Source organism: Ailuropoda melanoleuca, chromosome 18 (genome assembly GCF_002007445.2).
Source record: "Ailuropoda melanoleuca isolate Jingjing chromosome 18, ASM200744v2, whole genome shotgun sequence".
NCBI classification, from domain to species: Eukaryota; Metazoa; Chordata; class Mammalia; order Carnivora; family Ursidae; genus Ailuropoda; species Ailuropoda melanoleuca.
Window position 1 is genome coordinate 4,762,857 of NC_048235.1, and position 16,168 is coordinate 4,779,024.

General features: G+C 51.9%; 1 long non-coding RNA gene across 4 annotated transcripts; it reads right to left on the bottom strand.

Annotated features, from left to right (window-relative positions):
• Positions 1-1,620: 1,620 nt before the first annotated feature.
• Positions 1,621-14,705, bottom strand: LOC117797115. 4 transcript variants are annotated; one of them, XR_004622001.1, is made up of 4 exons: positions 14,544-14,705; positions 11,784-11,948; positions 7,690-7,881; positions 1,621-1,644 (listed from the first exon to the last, which is right to left on the bottom strand). It is a non-coding gene; the product is annotated as an uncharacterized LOC117797115 (long non-coding RNA). The 4 variants fall into 4 exon arrangements; XR_004622002.1 differs by lacking the exon at positions 1,621-1,644 and adding an exon at positions 1,871-1,901; XR_004622003.1 differs by lacking the exon at positions 1,621-1,644 and adding an exon at positions 5,965-6,429.
• Positions 14,706-16,168: the final 1,463 nt, after the last annotated feature.

The window sequence follows — 16,168 nt, forward strand, 5'->3', positions numbered from 1 at the left end:
CCTGTATGTATGCATGTGCATGTTATGTGTGTATGCGTGTTTTGCCTGCATGCTCTGGTGGGATGAGGCGAGGTGGAGGCCACCAAGCTGCCCACAGAGTCAGATATCAAGGGAGAACTAGGGTGAGTCCAGATGGGAAAAGGGGAGCACAGCTGAGGCCTGCTTGACCTTGGCGGGGGACTTTCTCCTGCACAACCTGCTACCAGAGCTCTGTCGCCACATGCAGTGGAGCCGGTCCCGTTCTGCATGCAGGTCCTGCCCCAGTCTGCGGCATGCACACCCCCGTGAGTCTGCAAGACTTTAGTGTAGAGGACATGAAGCCGAGGGAGAACCCCAATCCGTCTGGGTGGACTCAGCTTCTCTGCCCGTGGTGAGAGCGCAGGGTCGGGGAGGAAGGGGCCTGGGAGACTCCTGGCCCCTCCGCCCCCCTCCAGGGGCCCCGACTCCCTCCCTGCCGTGAGGCCAGCAGGAGGCGAGTGGGGTGGCGTGGATCCTAACGCTGTGCAGGCCACCGCACCACCGGGAGACTGAGGGGCACGCGCTTCTCCAGCTCATGGAACCTACGCCCAGTCACGCCCCAAACCTTCTGTGCGATGCTGTCCCCTCCAAACCCACCACTGTGTGGTGCTCGCTACATCTGAGCGCGTTTTCCTTCCTCGGGCCTCGTTCTGGCTGAACAAGAGCAACTTTTGCTTGATTCGGGCTCACATTTTTCATTTCTACCAATAACACTTAAAATAAAAACACCCCCAAACCCCCACACGTGCGTTTCCCACATGGAGTCTCTCCCAGGTAGCTCCCTGTGGTATCAACAGTGGCGTATCTCACATCAGATCCACCCAACGTGGGCAGCACCCCAGGTGGAGACGGACCACCACCGGAGGTGCAGGGGCACGAGGCTCAGAGAGTGACCCAGACGCCGGGGTGGGACATCGCCCACGTCAGGGGCAAAGTGAGCACCCGGGGGGACCAGAGATCGGCCCAGGGCTTCTCATCAAAAAGGAAATGGAGCAAAAGCAGACAAACAGTGGAGAACAGGGAGATAATAAATGGCGCTCTGGTGGGCTGAGGGAATAATCACCCGGGTAAAATCCACGGTGCAAAGATGAACGCAGAGCATGCTGACGACTGGCGCGTTTGGATTCCGAAGGGCGAGCCGGTGAACAGCGGGAACAGAGTCCGGGTGCCTGGGAGCACCATCTCCTTCTTCCTCCCCCTCCTCCTCCCCTCCCCTTCCCCCTCCTNCAAATGTTCGTTCAACCTGAAACTCGAGGATCAAGGACAGAGTACTGGCGTGTGGCCCTGCGGAGCGAGGAGTGTGCCCCCAGCCGCAAAGGCCTTCGTGAATCCCACCTGCGGAGGATTGCTTCCTGTCATCCCTCTCTCGTGCCAATTAGATTTCTTCTCAGATTGTCTCTTAAGAGGCTGTTTTCAGAATTGAGGAATAAGGAGGTAAGATGGGACTTTACAGTAAAGTTTGATTTTCAAGGGGTGCCTGGGTGTCCCTGTGGGTCGAGCGTCTACCTTTGGTTCAGGTCAGGATCCCATGGTCCTGGGATCGAGTCCCACGTCGGGCTTCCTGCTCAGTGGGGAGTCTGCTTCTCCCTCTGCCTCTGCCCCTGCTTGTGCTCTCTTTCTCTCTCTCTGTCAGATAAATAAATAAATAAATAAATAAATAAATAAATAAATAAACCTTTTTTTAAAAAGATAACAGTTTTTTTTAAAAAGTCTGCTTTTTGGGGCACCTGGGTGGCACAGCGGTTGAGCGTCTGCCTTCGGCTCAGGGCGTGATCCCAGCGTTATGGGATCGAGCCCCACATCAGGCTCCTCTGCTGTGAGCCTGCTTCTTCCTCTCCCACTCCCCCTGCTTGTGTTCCCTCTCTCGCTGGCTGTCTCTATCTCTGTCAAATAAACAAATAAAATCTTTAAAAAAAAAAAGTCTGCTTTTTAAAAAATACAGAAATATCTACATTTAAGTGATAACTTTGAAAACAGACCCAGGTACCAGTTCCAATGAGCACACCACTGTTCTTGAATTCATAACGGCCTCTCCAGCCGCTGCTGAGTTCATTAAGATCTGCTTTCTGGTAGCAAACCTTAGTCATTTCAGGGAAAACTGTATATTTTGGAAGGCTGAGTCACTTTTAAGCTAAGTGTGGTAAATAAGGAGAGTGATGAAGAATAAGAATTTTAATAAGAAATTTTAATAAGAAATAAGAATACCTGATCCCAGATATCAGGCAAGTTCTGGGGATCTCGTGCACAGCATGGTGACTTCAGTTAATAGTACCGTATTGAACACTGGAAATTCACTGAGAGAGTATGTTTCAGGTGCTCTCATCACAAAAGAAATGGCAACCATGTGAGCAGATGATACGGTGCTTCGCTTAACTATGGTAATCTTTTCACTAGTGTATATACCAGATCATCATGTCAGAAAGGATTGTAGAGTTCATTCAACACAACTCTTATCAGATGCATTAACCAGAACAGGAAAAAATATATGAAGACATCAATAAAGTTACTGGCTTAACTTGAGAAATTTGAGATTTTTCGGTGGTTAAGTGACATGTTCAAGAAAAAAAAAAAAACCTGATTAAAAAAGTAATCCAGTCTCTGGTGCGCCTGGGTGGCTCAGTCGTTAAGCGTCTGCCTTCGGCTCAGGGCGTGATCCCAGTGTTCTGGGATCGAGCCCCACATCAGGCTCCTACGCTGGGAGCCTGCTTCTCCCACTCCCGCTGTTCTCTCTCTTGCTGGCTGTCTCTCCGTCAAATAAATAAATAAAAATCTTAAAAAAAAAAAAAAGTAATCCAGTCTCAATAAAATTTAGGAAAATACAGCAAAGTACAGGAAGAAAATTCAAATGACCCATACCCATAACACTAACATAAATGTAACTTAGAAATATGTATAGTTGGTGGGTTTTTTCTGATTTTTCTCTGTGCAATACTCATGGGTATCCACAGTGAACATTCGTGCTCACTCACAATGTTACAATATTTCATGTGGAGTGCTGTATTCCCCTCCCACTTAACATTCCTCCAGTAGATACAACTTTTTTGAAACAATTTTAATGATTAGGTAACATTTCATTGCATTTATATATGGTTTATATTTAACTAATTCATCGTTTTGAACTCAGATTGTCCAATAATTTTCCCGTGATAGACAACACTGTGACAAATATCTTTGGATGTGAATATTTGTGCTTCTAATTATTCCCTTAGTCTCCTTTCCTAAAAACTAAAATTCTTAGGCCACATCCATCTTGATTGACAAGCTGAGGCTGGTGTCCGTGAGCCCCCCCCCCCCACCGTGGCCTCAGCAGTGCGAAGCTTCTGGGACACGTGCAGGCTTTTCTCTGGGGTTTCGGTGAGTTACCGGACATGCCGGCAAGTTGCCTTAGTCCCTCAGGAGTGTTGATTTCCCAGATTACGTGGCTTCAGAGAGAAATGACTTACTGCCAGTGAAGAGAGCTTCATGACCTCTTGTGTCCAGGAATCAGAGAGGCAAATACACCTTGGGGACTTAGCACTGTCACCCCAGCCATCCAGAACACGCTGTTTTTATCATTACAGCTCTGGGACTCCGCTTCGGTTCAGGTGCGGGGTGATGTCCTGTGTGCTCTTTACTACAAAGGATTTAGTCAGGAAAAAGCATCCCTGCCAGGTAAAATACCCCGTAGGGCTGGAACCAGAAATCTCAAGGAAGCTGGGAAAGATACTTGAAACTTCTCTGCCTCCTTTTTGCTGGATGTTGCATACAGGTCCTACTTGTCAGGGGACCGTAAGGGCACGAATTCCATGCCCACCCCACACCCTGCCCTCCTCCCCTTCCCTAGTGCAGGTGAGCATACCATCTGCCCCATCACAGCTGCAGTGGCCTGCCCCCCCCCCCAGCTCTCCTTTTGCGCCTCGCTTGGCTCTGCCCACCGGAGGCTCTTCGCTGCTAGACTTCCCACGCCACGCCCATCCTCACGTCCCCCCGCCGACCCCCTGCTGTGCTCAGTCCATGGTACTATCCCAGTGGTGGCCTTCCTGGGAGCCACCCGGAAAGCATATCCTATGTCCCTGTCATGCCTGTACTCCCTAGAACATCCTCGAACTTGGATATGTTAAGGTGGCCCCTTTTTCTCCCATTCCTCTGGAAGAATTCCTAATTTTTCCACAGCATGCAATGTAATTTTTTCCACTCCGGTATCAGCCCTGGCAGCTTCAATTTTTTTTTTAAGATTTTATTTATTTATTGGACAGAGAGAGAGAGTGAGCACACAAGCAGGGGGAGCAGCAGGCAGAAGGAGAGGGAGAAGCAGACTCCTCTGAGCAGGAAGCCCAATGCAGGACTCGATCCCAGGACCCCAGGATTATGACCTGAGCCGAAGGCAGACACTCAACTGACTGAGCCACCCAGGTGCCCCAGTGGCTTCAATTTTTAAAAATCTCTCATTTTGGCAAGGAGAATTCATGAGAGCAAATAGCTATTTCTTGTCTGTCGTGTTACATGAAAGTGTGGGCAGAACAAGGCAGAGGGAGCCATCCCACCCGTACTGAGGCCCAGCAAGTAGCCACAGGCCTCGAGAGGCTTAAACCACTGGCCAGAGGAGATCTGGAAACAAGACACTTTTAGGGGTGCCTAGCTGGCTCAGTCGGTAGAGCGTGTGACACTTGATCTCGGGGTTGTGAGGTCTCGAGCCCCATGTTGGCTATAGAGATGACTTAAAAAAATAAACTCAAAAAAAAAATTGCCTTTCATAGAGACAGAGACAGAGGTAGAGAGACAGAGACAGAGATACAGATTGAAACAGAGAGATTTAGAACACACATGATTACACACACGTGCACGCACATGCACATATACACACATACACGTGTCTGTGCGTGTGAGGTACAGATGGCGTCCCAGCTTCACAGAATGGTACCAGCTGGGTCCAAGCTTGGGGCTTTCATGATGTTTTGTATGTAGGACATCAGAAAAAGAGGGGATTCCCCTCAGTAATTCTAGCAAATTTGGTTAGAACACATATTGGTCTTGCTAGGTTCAGCTGCCCATCTCGAACCACTCCCAGCGGTCAGGAAGTAGAGAACACCCCTAGGGTAGACCTAGCTTCTACGCCCCCCTAGAAACACAGGTAGGGGCAGCCCCGCCCCAATTACACGCTCAGATGTCACCCACGTGCCTGCTTTGGGGAAGAGCAAGGGGATGCTAGACAGGCAGAGGAAGTGGGGGAGACGGAGGCGGAGGGTTCCATCCACTAGCTCACCAGGACAGTTGTACTTAGCTTTTCCTAACACATGTCACCCATTAGCACTGTGCCTCCCGAACCCTTCTTTTCTTGGAAAAAGAAGAAGCAAATTTAACAGCCCCACTTTGTGCCAGCGCCGTGGTGTGCAACTCCCAGACACACGAGGCTTTCCCTGTACTGAGGTGCTCCCTGCAGAATGGGGAAGACAGATGTTTAAACAAGTATCCAAACATCAGTCCTAAGCAAGAGGCCACGCAGACAGCAGCTCTGACTCCGGTCGGGGGTGGGGAGGTTGAAGGCATTTGAATTGGCCCGATGTAGGAAAAGGAGCTCAGGGACAGTGAGCAGGTGCTCAGTCTGTGAGCAGAGGGAAGTGAACTGTGGGCCCTCCACGAATCCGTCACAAAAACACGACATTCCGTACACTGCTGTAAGCAGAGGCCTTGACCACTGCGGGCAATAATCTTTGTGAATGTGTCTGAAACACTCACTTGTAACACAGGACGTGTCTGGCAGGGGTCGGGGTGGAGGAGGGATGCTGGGGTCGAGGGGTCTCTGCGTCCCCCACAGGAAGTGAGCAGCTGTGCCCGACTCATCCTACACACACGGGCGCCCCTGAAAGCACCCGGACAGCAGCGGGTGCCCCGTTTCCAGTGGGTGCACGGCTGATGCCCGCCCAGTGCCCAATGTGGAGGCTGCTGATCCCGTGAGGGAAATGGGACCGAAGCCAACGCTGTCGGCCACAGGCCCTTCTCACTGCTGTTCAGCTGGTGGGGACAGTCTTCCTGGAGGAGGGATGGACGCAGATTCTCCCCAAGGTGAGACTGGGCATCACAGCTCACGTGCACGGGCCTCAGTGTCATCACCTGTACAATGGGCTGCTGGGCTGACCCGGGTATCACACGGGGGGAGAGCAGCCCTCCCCTCCTTCGGCACATGCCCAGGGCCACGTGGCTCACCAGTGACAGGGCCCAAGGACAGGCCTCCCTCAGCTGACCTCGGAAAGGGGAGGATTGTTCTAGAAGCTGCACAGGTAGTCCGTGAGACGCCCATCTCTTAGATGCTCACTCTTGGCTCACAAGGTCATGGTGTCACCCAGGGAACCAGTTCGCGGGGCTGAAAACATGCACGCCTCATGTCCTGGAACCCTTCCCTCCTGGTGTGGTCCGGGCCTCACAAACCAGCACCTTGGACGAAAGAGAAAGGTTTGGGGCTGTGCATGCCTTTCTATTTCTTTAAGCTTTTAAGAAAAAGGGTGTGTGGTGACTGATTGCACTAAAAACAGGCTATTTCTGGCATTCATTCTGAACACCACCTTACACGGCCAATTTTTGGATTGTACACCAGCTTCTTTCTGCAGAATGTAATCTGAGTGCCTTCTGCGCTCAATCAGCCCTAAAATTACTGTCCCTATTCATGCAGTGTATTCTCCCTGCACAAAGCATTCATAACTCCCATCAGCACAGATGGGGCTTTTGAGTCAGAAGCAGGGGCGAGGGGAAAAAAGCTTTTTAACTGTAAGATAAAGAGCTTCCTTAAAAAAATCCACAGTGGCAATGATGACATGAGAGCTATTTTGTGTCTTTTCACCTAAGATCCTTCAAATAACTGATTCTTTCTGTGATGACACCTGCCTAATTGCTAAGAAACCTGCTAAAAATGAACCCGATTCAACTGCATGTTCCCTTGGCTCGGAGCACGGATCATTCTAGAACTTCTTCCTCCAGCTCTGCTCCCACCACACCCTTGGTCTCCTGTTGGGACTTTCTGACTGACACTACCTCCGTCCTGCCCTCCGACCCGCCTGAGTTCCTCTCGCCATGCATGTCTATCACTCAGGCCCTCCTTCCTCTCCCTCTCGTTTCCAACGCCTCAGGATAGTCCCAGCCTCTTCCACACAGGCATCTGAGAGAGCCGCTCACCAGCACCTGGTGACAGCATGCATCTCTCTTCTCTGACAAGGCCCTCCCACTCCCATGTGCATGTCCTGTCTGTGGATGACCTTCAGAACCATCCCAGCCACTCACTCATCCTGGCTGGAACACGTGTGACATATGCTGTCTCCGCCAGGCCGAGGCTGAGAACCGGCCTGGTGCCTGGCACGGGGATGTGTGAGTATGTCTCTTTTCCCTGTGTGACTCTGCAAGCCCTTGGCCTCCTTGAGGCTGTTTCCACACCTGTGAAATCGAAAGCGTGATGCCGTCCTCCCCTGTTTCTCAGAAGAGTTTGAGGACCAACCAGCACATGTACGGTGGGACGAATGCTCCTGTGACCGACTGTTTGTCACGACCGCAATAATGTCTCACTTCCACGTAGCCTTTGGGTCTCATGGCAACGGTGTAAAGATGAAGGTGACCAATGTGGTTGCTAATGGACAGATGGCTTTATTTAGGCTACAACAACTCCATTGGAACAGCAGAAATAACCAAACGCCTGTAAGCACTCACCAGTCATGAAGCCTGAGAGTACAGGTTTCTGCTGAAATCCCTTCAGCCCTCACCATTCACAGGGGCGCGGTATGTCCTGGGGGGCACAGCTCCCGAGGAAGGAGTAAACACGCTGCCTGTCCGCCGTTCACGAGAAGACTGGGCACTGCCTCACCCGCACACCGTCTCTGCCCGGGGACGTGGAGGAAGCACCTGGAAGATAAAGTAGGAAAAATGAGGACAGAAGATAAATTAAGGGGGCGCCTGGGTGGCACAGCGGTTAAACGTCTGCCTTCAGCTCAGGGCGTGATCCCGGCGTTATGGGATCAAGACCCACATCAGGCTCCTCCGCTATGAACCTGCTTCTTCCTCTCCTACTCCCCCTGCTTGTGTTCCCTCTCTTGCTGGCTGTGTCTATCTCTGTCAAATAAATAAATAAAATCTTTAAAAAAAAAAAAAGAAGATAAATTAGGGAAATTATTATTTTTTTATTATTATGTTCAGCAACTAATGAATCATTGAAAACTATATCAAAAGCTAAGGATGTACTATACAGTGGCTAAGTGAACATAAGGACATTATTATTTTACAGTCTGTAGGAGTCAGCTCGGCTGCCACGACAAGGGAGCACAGACAGCGGTTGAAACAGGACCTGCCCCTCTCACGTCCTGGAGGCGGAAGCCTGAGCTCCGGGCCTGGCCACTCCTTGCCCTACAGACACGGTTTCTCCCGGGTCCTCACCTACTCTTGTTATAAGGACCCTGGCCCTGCTGGATTAGGGCCACCTGGCGGCCTCTGCTTACCTTAGCCACCCCTTAAAGGCCCTCCTTCCATGGGACATCTGGGTGGCTCAGTCGGTGAAGCGTCTGCCTTCGGCTCAGGTCATGATCCCAGGGTCCTGGGATCCAGCCCCACATGGGGCTCCCTGCTCAGTGGGGAGTCTGCTTCTCCCTCTGCCTGCTGCTCCCCAACTGTGCTCTCTCTCTCTCTGACAAATAAATAAATAAAATCTTTTTAAAAAATGAAAAAATGAAAATAAAGGCCTCCGTTGTGCGGACCTCTATTAGCAGACACAATGAGATAAAAAGGCTGAACTTTGGTTCCCGCATGTTGATGCACGTTCTCAGTGAGCTTTACAACCTGGGGTCCTCAGACTCAGAAGGGTGTTTATGTGCGGGCTGACCCATCACCCTGGGAGGGACGGAGTGGCTTGGCACCTGGGGTGATGCCCTAAGAGTTTCCAGGTGCACCTGCAACGTGTGTGTGTGCTGTGTGTGTGCACGTGTGCGTGCGTGTGCTGGGGTGCAGCGGGTGGTGCCCAGGGACAGAGCTACAAAGCGGAAGAAAGAGGGAAGCAGGATGGATTAATGTTCGAATTCATTCTTCGTTTCCATGGATACACTCTGATTACAGAGACCATTGCAGGCCCATCCACAGAGGAAACGCCAGGGACTCACGGCAGGATGGAGTTGGGATGCAGTCAGACAAGATGCAAAAGACACAAACGTAATTCACGTACATGCAGAAACACCTGCTTTCATTTTCAAATCTTAGGTATGTCAAAGAACATTCATTCTGCCTGTCACTGTCGCTTAAAGTCAATTCGTGTTCACCTTCTTCTGGTTTTTGTTGGTTTCTGACATGCTACTTAAATCTGTCCTGAATCAGCTTGCCTTCTAGTTCCTTCTGTTGGAAACGTCTCCCTGCAACGATCTCTTCTTTAACAACAGGTAAAAAAGCAAGCTGTTAAAATGTCAGCATGCGCCTGTCTTCTTAACATTTCTGACTCCAACATTAGAGCACCCTTCCTTCAAACCCTTAAAAGCACAGAGAAATGAGCGTCCGGTGTCCCCCTCGTGGCTGGACCGGAAATGTCGTCTGGGTGGCGCTGAGGACAGTCTGGCACACCTCCCCTCTTCGTAGTCAGCCTCAGACAAGACGCCGCTGAGGCCTTTTGGTCCTCTCAAGACCGTCCACTGGGAAAAACACATCTGCACAGACTGCAAGTTCCTTTGAAGTCGAATCTGAATTTCTCTCCAGAGTTTGCTTTTCCAAGCCACCCTCTTGGCACTGAGGGCAAGGACCATGGTTTTCATGCAGTCTGTGCGGCCAGGGAAGCATCTGGCTAAGGAAACCGGACACCAGTCCACTGCTGGGAAGGCTGCCCTGGGCCGGCTCCTCTCTCCCCTCGGGCAGGGAATTCAGGACAAAGTTGATCTGCGTGCACTGAGACAGATTGACATGTTCCTCCAAATGACGCTGGAGCTGAGGCTCTCAGTAATGTGTCGGACGCAGCTCTGGGCTAGCAAGGCGTGGGGCATGCAGGGGTGGGCGTATCTGAGGCCGGCCCCGCCATCTAGGTTTGTGCCAAGTGCAGAAGATGCACGAGTCCAGAAGACGACGAGGTAGTCGTGTTTGATAACAGCCACAGTGGCTGGTTCGCCAGCAGTTCAAACGAGGGACAAACCAGGGAGCCCCGAGAACCCCCGGTACAAGGTGGAAATGATGATGAGAGGATTCCTGCCTGTTACTAAAGAGAATCTGCATATATCAAGCAGGTCTTTCCATAACCCCAGGGCTTTATTGTTTTCTTTCTCTTCGACCAACCCATCAATACGCAGACATGCTGATCTCTGTCCAAAATCAAAGCAGAAATCAAACACAAACCCGGCATTACTCACTGACAATCACATGCCTCCTTCCAAATGCCACTCACTTTTCCTCTCTTGTTTGCTGCAAGCTCTCCAGGAGAACTGCACACTCTCCCTTCCGTTCTCTCTGGAACCAAGCAGGCTTCCAACCCGGGGCCTGCATGAAACCGCTCTCAACAAAATCTCTGTCGACTTCCCATAGGCAAAACCCAATGGCAACCTCAGTCCATATCTTCTTCCTCTCCATGGTATTTGGACACTATGGCTAACTTTACAGAAACCAATTTTTTTTTAATGATTTTTCCCTGAACTTCTTTTGTTTTTCCACTTGGCTTCCAAGATACCCCACTTCTCCGGTTTTCCTTCTGTGTCCTTGGCCCCCCGGCTGGACCCTTGCTCTCTTCCAGCCCGTAAATACTAGAAAACCCCAGCACACAATCTTTCTCTCTCCCTCACTACTCAGGTGATGGCGTCCATCCCAACATGAAGCTGACAGACTCACAGATCTGTGGGCTCTGCACTGTTCTCAGGGCTCAGGATCCAGCCTCCTACTGGACATCTCCACGTGGCCTTCCTGCCCCTGCTCTGTTCGGCAGAAACCAGCACCTGCTCAGGCCCAAGCCTTACGAACTTTCCGTAAATCCGGTTTTTTAAAAATATGGACATTCAATCCAGCAGCAAATCTTGTTGACTCTTCCTTCACCACGATCCCAAATCTGAGCAGTTCTCAGTCCGCCCGCTACTCCCCCAGGTCTGAGTACCGTGTCTGTTCCGGGAGGTTGGAGACCCTGTTCCTGGGTCCCCTGCTGTCTCCCTGCACCCACTGTCTACACAGCAGGTGGGGTGCTTTTGGAAAGGTAAACACCGCCATGCTCAGGATGCCCGCTATGCCTGTTGTGCCTCCAATCTCCCCGCAGATGCCCACCTTCCGGGCCTCGCTCTGTGGGCCCGAATTACTGGTCCCTCCGCAGTGTGAATACAGCACCCTCCTCGTGCTCCAGCTTGGCTTTCCGAGTCTCAGTTACCCCGGCAACCGCGGTCTCTGCTGGAGGGTCAGGAGTCACTGTGCCTGCACCGCTCCCCTCCTTCTTCTGCTCCCCAAGGCTCGGGGCTTGGGGCCTCTCACCTCCACACAGTGGGGAACAGGGTGAGTGCAGGACAAGATATCCTGGGAGACAGCAGAGCTGCAGTGCTTCATCACTGTCCTATTACTAGTTCTGTGCATCATGGTCTCGTGGATACATCACACTTTGTGTACAGGGAGAAACAGTCCGTACAGGGCTGGGTGGGCTCTGTGGTTTCTGGCGTGCACCGGGGCCTGGGGATGCCCCCGCGGATACAGGAGTGCTCGTTCCTCCCATGCACCTGTGCCCTCACCACCCTCACTTCCTTCCTCCTCCTCCCTCAGTCGCACCCAGCACACCCAGCCAGTGATGCGCGTTGCAAATGTCGCCCTGCGCCCACCTGTCCATCCTCGCGGCCTGACTTCTGACTCCGCAGAGGACGGCAGGCTCCGCGCACTCCAGGACCTGGTTCTTTCTGGCTTCTTCCTCTCTGGGGTCCTGGCTTCCGAGGCAGGGCCGGCATGGAGGGCGCTGAGGATCTGTCTCCTGAATCAGGTCCTCGTCACTGCGGGGTAAACCCAAGTCAGACGAGTGTATGTTAACTCAGGTAGTGCAGACTTTTTCGTAAGTGGTTTGAGTTTGAAGCCGGCAGCCTGCTCACAAAGCTGCGTGGACACTTGGTCCGGGGCCTGTTGTAATTGTTGGAGAGAAAGGGCTTGGTGGTCACGTTGGAAGGAGCCCCAAGCACGTGTGCAAGGCAGAAACAGACAACAGGTTAACGGAATTAAGAAGAGAGGAGCTTCAGGGCGTCAGACAAACGGGAGGTGAAGCTGTGGGAAGGAAGACCACGGGTGGAGGGCGTCAGAATCCGGGCTGGCGTTGGAGGCCGGGAGAGCTGCGGCAGGCGGAAGTGGGCACGCTCAGGGTCCACTACGTGCTCAACCCGTGGGCTCAGCAAAGACACTAGGTCAGCTCAGTAAACTCTGTTGATGGGGGAAAAGAAAAACTCACATATTTTTGTGTCTACTGACAAGAAAATATACTTCATTTCACTGTTTTTTCTTTTTTCTGTTTTTTTGGCAGAAAGAGAGAGAGCGTGCACGGGGTTGGGGGAGAGGCAGAGAGAGAGAGAGAATCTTGAGCAGAGTCCATGGACCCGGGTGAAGCCCAACCTGTGGCTCGGTCTCACCACCCTGAGATCATGACCTGAGCCGAAATCAAGAGTCAGACCCTTAATTAGCCACTCAGGCGCCCTGTTCATTTCACATTTTAAATTGAAATGTGCGGCATTTACCTTCGTTCTCTAAAAAAAGTCGCTTTCAGCAAGTAAACATGATATAAAAAGAAATAAATTCTTACTCAGACGTTCAGTCAGCTTGGATCATTAGACTGTAGGTGACACATGACACCAAAATCCTTCCAAACCAGCATCTGACTTGAATTGAAACAGAGCGTTGAACCAGTTTGAACAAATCTGGAGGAGTGGTGTCCTTGCTTACACGTAAACACACCACACACACACACACACACACACACTTCTGTTTATCAATACAGGATGTCCTGTTAAAGGGAAGGAACAACATTGTACTCAGTACTCCAGTTCTTGGGGCGCCTGGGTGGCTCAGTCCCTTAACCGTCTGCCTTCCACTCAGGTCATGATCCTGGAGTCTCCAGATCAAGTCCTACATCGGTCTCCCGCTCAGGAAGAGTCTGCTTCTCCCTCTGGCCCTCCCCTGTCTCGTGCTGTCTCTCCCCCTCTCAAAATAAATAAAATATTAAGAAAAAAAAAAAAACCCTCCAGTTCTTCATATGGATAGTCTTTGCAGAAGCTTCCTCTTGCCAGTGGTTAAAACAACAGCTCTTGACCTCTCTAACTGAAAGGAGTGCCTCGTGATGACCTAAAGTCAAAATACTTAGAGCTCAGTATGCTGTGTCTCCTTGTGGAAACTCCTTCTCCTGATGTCTGTGGAGTCCCACGTACCCATGTCCCAGGGACACACCATCTGCCATGTGAACACATAGCTGCTACCTCTTCAATTGGCCAGAAAACTTGAAAAAAAATCATCTCCTTTTTCCCCCTAGGAATGTTGGAAACTACATCAGAATTCATCAGGATGACAAGGAAGCCTAGGAAAGATGCTCCACATCCCAGTTATCGGGGAAATGCGCATTACAACAACGAGACACCACTGCCCAACGAGAACGGCCCAGACCCGGAGCGCCGACCACACCGGGTGCTGGCGAGGGTGTGGAGCCACAGGGGCCCCCACTTACTGCCCGCGGGAGAGCAGAGGGGTGCGGCCGCTTTGCAGGGCAGTGTGGGGCTTGCTCACAAAACTAAACATAGTCTTCACCTGACAATCCGGCCACCGTGCTCTTCCATATTTACCCAAAGGGGTTGAAAACACATGCACAGAAAAACCCACAGTGGCTGTTCACAGTAGCTTTATTCATAATTGCCGAAATTTGAAAGTAGCCAAGATATCCTTCCGTTGACGAATTGATAAGTGAATGGATTCATCCAGACAATGGCTGTTATTCTGCACCACAAAGAAATGAGCTATCAGGCCACGAAAGACACAGAGGAACCCGGAACGCCGATCACCAAGTGAAAGAAGTCCATCTGGCTTCTTCCCGTAATAAAGCAACAGTTTTGTAAAACTTTTTGACCTGTGTTACACCATGTGGCTGAAAAATAATAAACAGGATTAAACAGAAATGACCGCCAGGGAAAATTCCAGTCGGCCCCGGGGGTGGCTCAGACCGTGCTCAGCAGGACCAGCAGGGCAGGGAACCACCTCCCCGAACACCCCACGGACCAGGTGCCAGACGGACGCACGGGAAAACCTGGCCCTTAGTCACGAGTGCAGCTTGTTTACCCCGAGAGCTCTCCTACACACCAGTCCCATGAGAAGGGGCTCAGAGGCAGCCCCCCTGCTGGACCGGCCCGTCAGTGCCCATGGCTCTGTGGGGACCACACACCTGCCACGCCCACGCCCACACCAAACCCTCTGAGTTCTGCTTCCACCCCAGAGCGTGATCCCCCGGGGCAAGGCTGTAGGCTCCTCAGACGTCCAGGCCCCGAACTCCCTGGAGCAGTGCCTGCCCCAGATGCAGGAGTGGGGCTGGGGAAGTTCTGCTCTGACCCCTGTGTTCTCACCTTGGCCAGAGTCCCATGCTTCACCCCTCTGGCCCCAGTCTTTTTCTCGGCATTGCTGGTGGCTGAGGCCACAGGATCTGCCAGGCCCAGGGTTGCCCAGGGGTCCCTGTAAGGGGGAGGCAGGAGGGTCAGAGCGTGAGACAGCAGATGTGAGGGGGCAGAGTCCAGAGAAAGGAAACAGTACTGCACTGCTAGCTTGGAAGAGGAGGGGCTCCAGCTGAGGAACGCCACTGCCTCCAGAGGCTGGACAATGGGGAGGACACATTCTCCCCTGGAGGCTTCAGAGGAACTGGCCCTTGGTCGAGGTTTCTGATCTCCGGTACTATAACAAAACCCCATCGTTTTAAGCCCGTCATGGTGGGTCATTTTTTTACAGCAACAACTGAAACCTAATGTATCACACATTTCCTTCCAAATTGTCTTCCAGGGGCGCCTGGCTGGCTCAGATGGTTAAGCATTTGAATTCTGTTCCTGTCATGACCTTAGGGTCCTGGGATCGAGCCCACGCATCGGGCTCCCTGCTCAGCTGGGAGCTGCATCCCCCTCTGCCTCTGTCTCTCCCCCTGCTCGTGCTCTCTCTGTCCCTCTCTCTATATATCAAATCAATAAATAAAATATTTAAAAATACATTGATTTCCAGCTTCCGACCCACTTGGTGGTGTGTGCTGATTGGGGCTACATATCCTACTTGGAGAGGGTAGAGCCCCACGTGGGCCACGTTCACTCCACATTCGCTAGGAGGAGGGGAAAATTATTTCCTAATCCCCAGAGCAGCCTGTAGCCCTGAAATTCTGGAGATCAGACTTCTAGAGAACTCTGGAACCAGAGAGGCACACTGAATCCGAATTTGAGTGAGTGATATCTTGTACAACAGTGTGATGTGTGCTCTTCCACCCGACGCACAGGAATACATTCCAGGTGGGGTCTGTGGAGAGAGATGGACATGACACGCGTTTGACCTTTTCTATAAACGACCTTGGCCCACGTTTCCTTACAGAGGTAAACGATGGTTCAAGGAAGATTCAGGGAAGATGGTGGCAGTGGGGTGTTGTTGTTTATCTCCCAGAAGCAACACACACTGGACTGGACAGCAAAACTGACCACCCACTGACAATCCCCAACTCGAACCCGGAGGGCCGAGGGCTCGCATGAACCCTGGTGACAGGCAGGTCAGGGTCCAACCACCTGCAGCTGGAAGCCTATGGAGCCCAACCCCGAGTAGCACGGGAAGCGGAGCAGGACCGTGGAGACAGAGCCTTCCATTTGCAGCTTCGCACAAGGGAGCAGGCAGGTGCCAGGGTCCCACAGCTCAGAAGCACCCCAACCCCACAAACCAGCCACCCCAACAAGGCCCCTGCAGCTTCCAAACTCCCTCACCGAGGAGAAACTCCTGGGAACCGGGAACCAAAGTGCAGTGCAGGCAGAGTGGAGAGTGGCCTTCAGGGACACCAAGGCCAAGGGCCATCACCGCGGTACCGAGGAGGTCCAGAGGCTGTGCCCACCCCCTCCCTCCCCAGGGTCAGGAAAACCCTTTCTGCTGTCCTGTACTTTTCAAAGAAGCCACAGCCAGCAGTCCTGGGAAAATCTACCCAGGCACTGTCCAATCCCTGCCAACCACAAGAGCC